The sequence below is a fragment of the Anabrus simplex genome, chromosome 2, assembly GCF_040414725.1.
Source record: "Anabrus simplex isolate iqAnaSimp1 chromosome 2, ASM4041472v1, whole genome shotgun sequence".
NCBI lineage: Eukaryota > Metazoa > Arthropoda > Insecta > Orthoptera > Tettigoniidae > Anabrus > Anabrus simplex.
Genome location: NC_090266.1, coordinates 907449654 through 907463245, shown reverse-complemented (window position 1 = coordinate 907463245; position 13592 = coordinate 907449654). Strand labels below are relative to the sequence as shown.

Genomic DNA, 13592 nt, shown 5'->3' with positions numbered 1-13592 from the left:
ATGAAGATAAAGTTGGAATTCAAGAGGACAAATTATGCCAAATATTCTTTTATAGGAAGGGGAGTTAGGATTTGGAATAACTTACCAAGGGAAATGTTCAATAATTTTCCAATTTCTTTTCAATCATTTAAGAAAAAGCTAGGAAAACAAGAGATAGGGAATCTGCCACTTGGGCGACTGCCCTAAATGCAGATCAGTAGTGATTGATTGATTGATTGATTGATTGATTGATTGATTGATTGATTGATTGATTGATTGATTGATTGATTGATTGATTGATTGCGAATTAGTAAATATTTTGAAACATTCCATCCTTAAAGAGTTAAATGGAATTATCTCCGCAAACAAAATTATCATCCTTCCAAAACCGTTTGACGTACAAATTTGTAATTTTACGAGATGGTTCTTTATTTATGTCTTAGATGTAAAATCTCTTTACATAAAATAACATGTCCTGACTGGCGTACTGTCTGACTGACTGATTGACTGATTCATCATCGCCGAATCAAAGCTACTGGACGTAAAGAAATAACATTTTGGGGATACATTTATATTAGAACGTAGGTGCTCACTACGGGAGGATTTTTGTATATTCCGTCGCTGAGGGGGTAAAAAAGGGGGTGAATTATTTAAATGAGCAAATCTATATCTCAAAAACTTAAAAGTTTAAAGACGTAAAAATTGGTGTTTAGAATCTCCTTTAAAAATAAAGAAACACATATTTTTCCGAAAATCCCCTTAAGGGGGGTGAAAAAGGAGAAAAATTTGTTGAGTACCTTTTATGAGGATAAGTATATCTCAAGAACTGATGATGTTACGGACATGAAAATTGGTATTTGTAATCTCCTTTAAAAACAAAGAAACATGTATTTTTTGGTTTTTGGAAATTACAATCAATGGGGGGTGAACAGGAGTGACAAAGGGGGTGAATTTTCAAAAAGACAATGTCTACGGCATATCTCAGAAGCGTAAATTGTTACAGATGTGAAATTTTTTATTTGGAATATCCTGTAATATTAAAAAAAATATAGATAATTTATTTTCGGAAAAATCTACTTAAGGGAACTGTAAAAGAGGGGAATTTTCGAAATGAAAATATCTACAGAACATCTCATAAACTTAACATGATACAGACGTGAAAATAGGTATTTTTAATCTTTTAAAAATAAAGAAACACGTAATTTTTGTTTCGGGAAAACTTAGAGGGTGGGGGGAGTGAAAAGGACTGAAAACGGGGTTGAAATATTTCTATTACGATAGTGATATCTGAAAAACTGAAGATGTTTCAGAGGTGAAAATTAGTATTTGTAGTCTCCTTTAAAAATAAAGAAATACATATTCCTTTGTCTTAAGGAGGGGGGGGGGGTGAGTGAAAGAATAGTTGAATTCTCTCTATGAGGATACTTATATCTAAAAAAACTATACATCCTGCAGACGTAAAAATTGGTATTTGGAATCCCTTTAAATATGAAGAAACACGCATTTTTGGGGGAAGTCAGCTTGGGGTGGGAGTGAAAAAACGAGTTGAATTATTTTTATGAGGATACATATATCTCAACAGCTGAAGGTGTTACAGTCTTTTTGGGAGCTCCTTTAGAAATAAATATATATGCATTTTGGGGGAGGAGATCAACTTAACGGGGTTTGGGGTTGAAAATGGTGTTGAATTTTTCTAATGAGGGTACTTATATCTCAAAAGCTGAAGAGTTAGAGACATGATAATTTGTAGACCTGATAGTGTCTAGGCTTTTGGGTTTATGACGTGTCAAGAAAATAAGGTGAAATTCTTAACGTTTCCCTTCCCTGTCCCTTCACTATTGTTATTTCTTCTCGGTGTTTTCCAAATTCGTACGTTCCTCATCGCCAGATGTTTCATTCCAGGCTTATGTTTATGTCCTTCACGTGCCATGTGGTACGCAAACACGATATGTGAACCGCTTAGTCTGATTTTGATGGTTCAGTCAGCTTCCGCTTCGAACGCTAGCTTGTGCCACGTCCTGGGGGCCATCTGATGGCGAATGAACATACCATTTTCACTCCTATTATAACGTTCCGGTATTCAAAGTGTCATTGTTTAAGAAGCCTTTCTTGTGGACAGTGGAGATTTCTTCTGAGGACGCAGAGCACAGATTTCTGCGAAACGTTAAGAATTTTACCTTATTTTCTTGACACGGCATAAACCCAAAAGCATATACACTATCATGTCTATAAGTACGGGCCGTGAAAGCATTAATGGCAACATGATAATTTGTATTTGGAATCTTCTTTCAAAGTAAAGGAAGTCTTATTCTTTTTTTAAAAACCCACTTACGGGGGTCAATGAATGGAAAATTTTGTTGAATTCTTTTTATTAGGATACTTAAATCTCAAACACTAAACATGTTATAAACATGAAAGTTGGTATTTGGAATCTCCTTAAAAATAAAGAAAGCGTATTCGTTTCTTTTCGGAAAGTTACTTAAGGAAGGGTGTTGAAGAATTTGAGAAATTAGTTGGACTATTTGTATCAAGATACTGAAACGGGAATGCCCTGCGAGCATTCGCGTTTATGTATTTCTTGAGAAGAACGCAGTAACACCCGACTGTATGGATTCAAAACGAGCGCCGAGCGTGCAGGCATCATGGGGGACAACATGCAAGTAAGCGCTGCTACAGAGTGCCAGCCAAGGCCAAGTGACGTCACACCGAAAGTTCTGTTGGATTCTATGGCATTTCATCACAAACGGAAGGTTACATCGTTATTTCTAGAACGTCACCTTGTAGGCCTGGACAACAAATGCTACTACCCTAAATTTCATTAAAATCGGCGGAAGGATGGCTGAGATATAAATTTTTTAGAAGCTCATATTTCCAGTCTCGCCGTCCGACCTTGAGCAATATAAGGGGGTCGCCAGCTTTGAGGATATCAAGGAGAGGTTCGACAGCCGTAGTAGAAGGACGTGTTCCTCTCACTCGCTCTCTCTCTCTCTCCTCGCCAGGCAACTGTACTTGTTAGTACATCTCCACAGGATCGTCCCACTGAACCACGCCGCCCCTGCGCTGCTGGTGCAGTACCGACCTGGGGAGGACACCTACAGGGAGGCCTACCTCGTCATCGAGCTCCTCACGAGGCTCGAGGGGGCCACAGGGAAGGAGCTCTCCCCCGACGCCGTCGAGAACATCGAGAACTGGGCAATAATTATACGCCCCACGGACCCAGGCCAGATCAGCCGCTACGAGAGGAGCTTCTCTGCTTACTTTCAGATCACCCGAATACCAGGCAAGAGGAACTACACTACCGGCATCGGCAGCCAGGAGACTGCCACACAGACGGAGCCGAGGAACGAGGACGACGGCGGCGCTCCCGAGCGCCGCGACAGCGCGACCCCAGTTGGAAAGCTGTACTCTACGAAGTATACGCAGACCAACAAGGCCGCCAACCAGGATCGTCGACCCCCGACCAAGATGAAGTGGACGCAGACGCAGGCCTACCAGGAAGGGCCTGTTACCAGGGCGCAAACCATGAAAGCGCTCGTGATGGTGGAAAGCAGCATAGCAGTGTAGAAGGACGCCCCTTGGTGTTCTGATGCTGCTGCCCAGGCATAGCCTGCCTGCATGTCTGTCGAGCTGCAGACCTCGATTTGCGCGCCACAGGACAGGGAACGCAGTCGAGTGCTAGCACCGACCGACGCCGCCGCCGCCAGCCAGGAGAAGGAAGAAGACGGCGACGCAGCGGAGCCACCAGCTACTTCGGGGTCACCAGGCCGGGAGGAGGGCCACCAGGACGAGGCTTCTTCCCCTGCCGAGAAGAAACCCCCGGGAAGAAGCAGAAGGCGACGCCGGCCCATCAGGAGAGGACCGCTCAGCTGCAACCCAGGACTGCTCCCAGGACAGCAGTCGACCGAGGAACCAATCAGGAGAGGACCTCAGCAGGTAGCGGCAGTCAGGTGAGAACAGAACGTTCCCCTCAACAGCTCTTGCAGTGTTTCCGCTGTTTGAGGTGGGGCCACCGTCAGGTCAGCTGTGGGCTCCAAGTAAGGTGCAACCGTTGTGGTGGTGATCACCATCACACGGCCTGCGCTACACTTAAGGAGACGCCGGTGTGCGCCAATTGCGCGGGGGGCCACCCGGCCTCCCATCGCAGTTGCCCTGTATACCGGGCCATGGCGCGGGCAGAGAAGAAGGAGGCCCGGCGCCATGTCCCACAACCATCCAGCAGGTCCCCGCCTCGGCGGGCTTGGCCTCATTCTCCGGGACTGGAGACTGGGTACGAGGGACCTCAAGGGGGTGCGGTAGGCACTAGTGGCTATTGCTGCATGGCTCGGCAACCGGCACGGCCCGCGCTAGTCAAAGCAGTGCCCAGAAGGACTGATCCCCTGAATAACTGGAATGGTGAGGAATAGGCTTTTGACTGTGCATGATACCTATTCCCAACTAACACAATTACCTGGACCTCTCCAGAACCACATCCCTGCATGTGCTATCTACAAAATGTCAGGTTTTACATGTAGGCACCTTTCTATTTCTGCTTATGTGGTTTTGTCCTGACCCTCACTACCTGATTACACCACTATTGATACCCACCACCACATCTGGCCTGGTAGCATGCTGAGCATGGGGACAGGCAGATACTCCTGTAGTATCACACTTCCACTCCTCCCTGCTATATTTTTCTTCTTAGAACTAATAGCATGTCGGAGGCCATGTAGATTGAGATAAACAAAATGAGGAGATCAGAGTGTGTCAGTGTGGCAGTGTGTCACAGTGTGTCTCACAGTACTTCGTCATGAACCAGTCGTCTCGCTGATGTGATACAGTTCGTTACTCTGTCCGGCTAAGGACCGGGGTTTGAAAGTACGTAATACGAGTATTGAAAGCCTTATCTGTGGACTCTAACTCAGCGTGTAAGCAAAAGCTTATTCACTGATAATATCGGTCTGTCGAGCCGAGTAACATTATTTCGTTTTGTGAATTGTGTAATTGAAGAGACTGTACAGTAATCACTTGATATTTTTAAACTGTGCTTAAAGGACTTAGGGCATAAAGTCTGTGCTTTAGTTGTTTCCTCTACAAGAGACTGTGTTAGGCTATTTTGTAAAATTGTGCCCTAGTGAAAGTACAATTCTTTGTATGGACAGTGTCAATTTGTTTCATAAAGGACAGTGCCAACCTTCCTTTTAAAGACTGTGTCAATCCATTTCACAGAACTGTGCTAACATTTATTTTCATAAGACTGTGCCGATATTTCCTTTCATGGACTGTGCTGATTCGTAAAATACGGTACGTTTATTTCTTCTCAAGGGACTGTGTTAATTCCCCTCATAAAGGACTGCGTCTACATTTATCGCCGAAAAGTTGTATTAAATTACGTGTAAAACTGTGACTCAGTGGAAAATGTATCTCTGAGAAACTACGTGATTTTCTTGTTAAGACTGAGTCGTAACAGAACTTCGTTCTTTTTCACGAGACTGTGTCATAAACTATTTCTTTTCTGTGTTCGCAGAAACTTTGATTTATTTTTACGTGCGTGTGTGCTAGAACATTGCATGCACTCATAACAAGCAGTGCAGAGACTGTGTCCGAAGGACTTAATTTATTTTCTTTTGCACTGAGATTAAGTGAAGTGGTAATCGTATCTCAGAAAGTTCCAGATTATTTTCATTGCCTATCACTTCAAGTTCGATAGTGACTATTGCACGAACAATATTAATCATTCTCACAGAACTGTGATTTCGAATTCATCTCTTTTTTCAAATGTGCGTCAAACACCATTCCCGGTGGAACTTGTTCGACCAGTAAACAGTGTATCGCCACAATTTGCAGTGCAGTGCGGTAGAGGAGTGTCGTATCAGATTCTATTGACATTCTGTGCGAAAGTTTTTCATTTCTCTACTCCCTTCAAGGGACTTAGTGGCATACAAAACTCAACAACTATTCCACGCTGCACTATCATCAGACGACCGCCCCAGGTTCGAGTCTCCTTCAACATCAAGGGCTAACAACCGACGTGGGACGACGCCGACAACGTGGGACGACTTCGACGACGTGGGACGACGCCGACACTGACGACGTGGGACGACGCCGACGCCGCAAGAACGACGCCTTCTCCACATCTTCGAGGACATTCAAACTATTCGTCTATAAAAGGTGATATAATTTCCATGCATTTTTTAAAATAAACTGCAAGTTCCACTTTAAAAATGAACTCATTTCACTACCCTGAGCCGTATCCTCCCGGCCTATAATAATAATTGGAATATTATTTGACCAAATATGTGAAATTTATTCATAAAAGTTATAGTCTAACATGTTAGAGCATCGTATCCCAAGATAGTCGATACCGGATGTTGAGCAAGACAGTAAGTCGCTGGATGTTGCTTCATATTTCCGTATGACCGTGAGAAAAGATAGCGTACCCAAGCGCTGGTAAGGATCGACACGTGTATTAGATGCTGACCAAGCAAGATATTTCAGCCAATGGGAAGGATTTGGCAAACCTGGAGGCTACACCGCGCCAAATATTAATTCCAGGATGACCAACGTGCTGTGTGGATAAAGTCAGTTTCTGTAGATAATCGGTTTTCCACAGTTTCTGAAGTCAGATATATTTGGAAATGAATTATAAAAATTGGTGGAAGAGATTTGCTAGTGTTTGAGCTGTGTTCTGTAAATATATCACAGTAAGTATTGTATCATCATACATGACAAACTCTCTGATTGGTGGTTGGTTCAGACACCCGGGAACCCCAGCATTATTGGCGTCACCGAAGCCTCCTCAGTAACCCAAGCTCTGGAGAGCGTCATTCTGTATGTCCGTAGCTAAGATTTGAACAGTGCGGATGCACTAATTTCGTCAGTCCGTAGTAAAAATTTGAACAGTTCGGATGCACTAATTCTGTATGTCCGTGATAAAGATTTGAACAGTGCGGATGCACTAACTCTGTATTTCCGTAGCAAAGATTTGAACAGTGCGGATGCATTAACTCTGTGACTGGCGTTATTCCAGTAATAGTAACTGGTTCTCATTGATACTTCAAATTGTGCAGTCGCAATATTTTACTGTACTTGAGTAAATGAAATAGTATGATTTTGGCAGAGTTTACTTTCAATTGATAAAGACGGTGTTTAGTGACCGCTGAGTAACAAGTGTAGTGGAAACGTGCTATTGTTTCACTATTTCGCGACGGGCGCGTATTCGCGTGGAACTTCCGTACCGAACCGTGGGCTGCTTTTCAAACTGTATTTTTACCCTTTAAGTGACGCGTGTAATATATGTGAATCAGTGTGTTTAGCTGATCTGGTAAACAGAAAGGGTATTTCGGCTCGCAGCATTAAGCAGCGAAGAGATTATCAACTATAGTCTTCTGTGTTCCAGTGAATTATTTTCCAGCAAGATGATGGATACACCTGCAGAGGAAGGAAGTGCATTCACACATGTTAATGCTGTGATTAACATGGAGTAGATTCCAAAAGCAGTGGGGATGTAAGCTGCTATCCTGGTTTCCCGAGAGTCATGTAAAGTAAGACGCATGTATTATTTATGGCATGATATGTAAGTTATGTTAAGGTACTAGGGCAGTGTAGATAGAATTTTTATTTTCATTTAAAGTAAGCCTGACGGCATGTGTTTGTTTAATTTTGTTACTATGATAGATTCGGATACGAGAATAATGCATGTTTATTTTATTTTCATTTTGCTTTATGAGTAGATGTTTGGGAAAATGAGGGGTTGATAGTATCAGTTGTTGTTTATTTGTGTATATTACTTAGCGTAGGATATTCCGAGTTTTCCTTAAATATATGCTAGAAGGGCTAGATCGACAGGTTCATTTTTATATTACGTCAAACACGTATCAATTCATTTTATTTCGGTTATTCAGAGAGACAGGTACAGCTATTTTGCATGATGCATGGTTTTACAGAAGCTGCCAGAAGGAGATGCAGAACGTCGTTGTTAAAATAAGATCTTTGAAGTTAAGTTGGATTCTGTTTGCCTGGTGGTCTGCCAAGGACTTGAACTGCGTCTCATTATGTGGAAAGGCCAGTGGGATTCATGAGGAATATTGAGATAATATTTGCATGCTGAATTTTAATGTATTGGTGCAGGCGGATTGTATGCCTGACAAGATAAAGAGTATTGTGCAGATGTGTGTGCCTGCCTAGTGTCTTCTGAGTGTATTTTGTGATCAGAATGGACAGTGTTAATTCCAGACTATTGAGTCTGATGTTGTTAAATGGCCCAAGCATGCTAAGAAGAAATGAATATACGTGAGTTTCCGTGTAGTTGATGAAAGGCGTTTTCTCATGGCAAGCTGATTCCTGGCCTGTGTTTATCGGTATGTGCGAAGGAGACAGTATTTCCTTGTGGCGGCCTCGGGAGACAAAATCCAATCTTTAGTGTAGTGGAGTTCTACATTTCTTTACAGCTCGTAATCTACCCGGAAGTACATGATGGATGACCGCGCTGTTGAGCGCTCAAACGCAGCAGAAGGAGGCAATGTTGCCCATTGCTTTCTTCATGATATCAAAGGTTATTTATATGTTTTTCCCTTACAGGATGATGTTTTTACATTATTATTTTGTGATTGTATACCTTGTCTCGTTGTTTTTAAAGGGAACAGTCCGAGTGCTGAAATATTGTTGGTTTATCTAGTTCTGTCTAGATCTTTTGCTGTGAACCGGGATTCACATTAGAATCAGTGTAGCATTTAAGACTTTACTCGATATCCGATGTATATATATGTTTAGTTTGATTATTTGAATTGCTGTAAATATAGTGTAGGATTTGCCCCTAGTATTTTGCATAACTTACCTAGCGTCCATTGCGTCTTAATTACTTTTCTTTTCGTCGTAACTTTTTTGTATAATGTAACTTTTTATTTAATTGTAATTTCGGCGACTCTCGGGATTAACTTAACTTTGAAACCGTATCGTTGGGATGCGATAGTGTGAAACTCCATACGGAAATACCACATGGCAGTGTTTGCGTACACTTGTTGCCATACAACATAAACATTGGACTCTAAGAAGAAATTCAGTCTTGATTTATATAATGTTTTTTGTTGAACTTGTTTTGTTAATGTCAAATTTGTACAATCATTCAATTAACGTTTCTAATTTCGATTTATTTTAATACTTCGTGTTCATTTTTTTTAAATTATTATTTTTCTTGTTTCAATTATTTTCGTGTGATTTGATCGGGGATATTTATTAATAAATCCATCTTACCCCCTATGTTTGTTTCTCATTCGTGTTATACCTCCATTTCCTGTCATTGATTGCTATTTTAGTGTAGAACTTCGACTTTTATCCTGACCCAATCGACAACCAACCCACTCTCTGCCCAACCCTGAGTTAGTCGGATGTTCATACAGGAATGGAGGCATCGTCCTAGCGGGTATTTACCCCTGGGTACGGTACAACCCTTCTCTCGTACTCTCTAAAGCATGAACCGTACACGCCTTGGCGTTATCCATGCTCTCCACAAAGCTGAAATACGGGCGTTCCTGTTTCAATATTTATATTAAAAAACTAAAGATGTTACAGACGTAAAATTGGTATTTGGAGTAAAGGAACTCGTATTTCTTTTGTTTTCGAAAAATCGACTTAAGATGGAGGGGGGGGGGGAGTGGTGAAAGTATGTAAAGAAGGAGTTGAATTCTGTTTATGAGGATACTTGTATCTCAGAAACCGAATATGTTACACATGTGAAAGTTGGTAATTTGAATCTCCATTAAAAATAAAGAAAAACGTATTTATTGATTTAGGAATACCCACTAAGTGGGGAGAGGGGTGGTTAGAAGTGAAGAAGAAGTTGAATTATTTTTATGAGGATACTTATATCTCAAAAACTGAAGATGTTACAGACGTGAACACTAGTGTTTGGAATCTCCTTCAAAAATAAAGAAACATGTATTTCTTTATTTTCGGAAAATCCACTTAGGTGGGGGTAGGGATGGGGGAAGGACTGATAAATGTGTTGAATTCTTTTTATGGGAATAACTGAAGATGTTACAGACTTGGAAATATGCATTTGGAATCTCCTTCAAAAATAAAGAAACGTGCTGGGGATATCTTCGACATGAGAGAAAACTACTTCTCACATGTACAGTTCTATATCGCATGGTCATGTTAGCCTCAAAAGACGATACCTCAAACGTGGTGTACAAAGAGTTTTTATACTTCAGGGATTTTCAGATGATGTCTTAGTACAGTACCGAGGAACTTTACTTTTAACAAATTACGGAATCCACGCGAGCGAAGCCAAATATAATTATAGTTGAGTTGCTCGTTATTTCGTGTAGGCCTACCGGGTGCGGGTGAGTGGATGATGGAATAGCCGCCAAGAACTCTGTTTAGGTGTTACAAAGTATTTACTGAACTTAACTTGAATTTTTGGACAGTTGAATCACAATGATTTCTTCTGCGTTCTCCTAGCATTCTGAGAGAGCATGTTTAGGAACTCATTCCTTCCTTTGCCTAATATGAACCCCTATTCCTTATTCCAACGAAAAGGGAATACATATTGGTGTAAATACATTATTATTGTTAAAAGTCTACTAATGTATGGTATTTTGCCTAAAACTAGTTAAGGGAAAATTCATTTTTGATATCCTGCAGAAAAAAAAACAGTTCTTCTGTATGTATGTAGGTAACAAATTTCTTGCGATTAATGTATCGGGACTCCTATTCCCAAAACTTTGCGGTAAAACTACTCTTCAGAAATGTTACATTTCACGTATTTACTGTCATCCTACAAGATTATTCTGACATATGCCATAAATCTCCAGATTTTAGAATTTATTAATCATGTATGAAAATTGGGCTTGACCTAATAGGCCTATGAGGTTGTTGTGATTTAATATTGTAATAATTGTAATAATGTTGATACTCTGTTTTGATATGATATTCAAACATTAAAAGATAGGAATTTTACTGTTGTTAATTATGTTAATTTATAATAATAATAATAATATGTAAATTGTTTCATTATTCTTTATCCTCCTTTAAATATTATTCCTGAACTTGTTACTTCGTTTTTCTGTCCACGGAAAACTCTATAATATAGTTCAATCGTTCCCTGTGCACTCGCTTATTATTTGCTCTTGGCATACCTTAGTGTGCTATTTCATGAACATGAATCTGCGCGCTATTGGAGTACACCCTCATCGTTTCTATTATTCAGATAAAGTAGTTCCATATTGGCTGTATATGCATTTATATCAATGAGAATTAAATATTTTGTGAAATAAAATTATCACTAACAAATTAAGAATACAAATACCATGTGCTGGGCTAATGGTAGAGAGGAATTTCTTGACCACCTTATATTCATGCAATGTTTCTGTCTTCCTTAACATCGTGCTATTAATTACGAAGTTACCCATACAAAAGTAATTGAGTAAAACACCCATGCCACATTGTAATGAGTCATAACACCGTGTCACAAGGTGCCTTGATTCTGTTTCCATCCTGTACTTGTCTTTCGAATTTGAGAAGTATTGTCCCTTTCAAGTTGTCACTTTATATTGTCCTTAAATCGTCACATATATGACTAAGGGTTCTAAAGGTCATGCCACACGCGCTTCAACACTTGTCTACAGGCTGAGGGAGAGAATTTTAGTGAGCTGTAGATTTTAAAATGCAATTTGCACCAAAATGCTGAAGATTCATGAGGTTGAATTTCAGAGAGTGAAACAGAATATCATCACATGCTTCAATGCTTGTTTATAGGATGAGGGAGAGCTTTTTCAACGCTTATTGTAATCCACTCATTTTTATTGTTTTTCGATGTGATTTTCAATCTCATTATCAATTCATCAAAGTTAATGGGCACACAGAAAGGATGCAACCCTTGCGGGACTTGCCTTATACCGTACATGATTGAAGTGACTTCAAGAATACCTGTGGATGTATCATTTCTCATGCAGAATATCTTATGAAGTAATGGAATTTGCAAGGTCATTGTGTCTTAATATTCTCCTGAAACACACAATTGGTTAAATTCCTTCTTTGAACATTCACATGCAATTTAAATTATTAAAAACTGAAGCTTGTAGTTTTTTGTATTCTTGATTATGTGATCAGAGTCATGGGACCTCCAATTCTCTACAGAATCTGAACCACAGGACTTGACTTTTTCTTTCAAAAACGCATATGCATTGGTAGGTATTGAAATGATGGTCACTTGGTGAAAAGTCTTTGAAGATGTCACTTAGCTATCATGCCTCCGATATAAATTACATCGTAAAGGATAGTACCGATACCGGTGTTTAAAAATGTAGAAATCAAACATATTCTAAGGATTTGGTGATTACAAAGAATCAGTAGCATTTCGTGACATTTTACTCCCCAATCGGTCCAGTTTTTACTGAACAGCACCACGATACTTTTAGATGAATAATAATCGTAATAATAATCCGATACCACTGGCTGAATATAAATCTTTTTGTATTACAACATTAATTAATTAATTAATTAACTACACTACTGTGGCATTTATGCCCACACATTAATAGGCTAACAGCTAATGCAATCCCGACTACTATGGCACTGCACTGTTTCAGAGATCACAATCACAAGTAATATTAACGGCATTCATGAAAACAGGTAAACAGTGCACTCGCGAATTTCTTTCTCCTTGATCAAATTTCAAAGCATGAAAACGTATTAACCATTTGACCATCTTACAAATAGCGCCGTCAAGTTATGGTTACATTTTGAATCTTTATTGTAGCTTCTTTATAGAACTGAATTATTTAAATAGTCGGTATAATGGAATTCATTGTTTTGTAAAATGTTTTGGAATAATCTCTAACAACAATTAATGTAAGACGTGGGAGAAAAAGCCTAGGTACTGTACATTGTAAAGTGGTTGGCAATGTTGCTGAGGGCTCCGCTGTTCTGTGCTTACACCCGTCTGCAATCTTCCTCGCCTGACAAGTCAATATTGTCCTTCCAGGCTCCTCCCGCACCCTGCACACTTGCTAACTCCAAGAACCTACTGAGGGCTCTTCCGGACAGACCGGGTCTAGGGACCTACTCAGGGCTCACATGCCACAGTCCGAGCGCCTTAAGACCAAAGAGAAAACATTGTGCTTGCTGGACAGCAGCCGTGGTCTGAAAGCCTTTGCCATTTCCTTGAAAATAGAAAAGTAAAAGGTTTACAGCCGAAATATATTTTTTTGCTAGGGGCTTTACGTCGCACCGACACAGATAGGTCTTATGGCGACGATGGGATAGGAAAGGCCTAGGAGTTGGAAGGAAGCGGCCGTGGCCTTAATTAAGGTACAGCCCCAGCATTTGCCTGGTGTGAAAATGGGAAACCACGGAAAACCATTTTCAGGGCTGCCGATAATGGGATTCGAACCTACTATCTCCCGGATGCAAGCTCACAGCCGCGACAGCCAAAATAATAAAGATAGAATTGTATAACTGAATAGAACACCACATAAGTTCCACTTCGTTGCATTTCTCCGTCTCTTTATGTAATCAGTTACAGAGTGATATAACGTTAAATGTTTTGGAAAAGACGGCGGGGTGGCTCCCAAAAGCCCTTTTGTACACGAACCGTCACTGCAAGAAATGTTAAGATTAATTATGTTCTTTGAAAA

General features: G+C 40.4%; 1 protein-coding gene across 2 annotated transcripts in view; it reads right to left on the bottom strand.

Moving 5' to 3' along the window:
* Positions 1 to 13592, bottom strand: part of LOC136864546 (uncharacterized) — a 628768-nt gene that overhangs the window by 162430 nt on the left and 452746 nt on the right. The gene's annotated exons all lie outside the window — the stretch shown is intronic.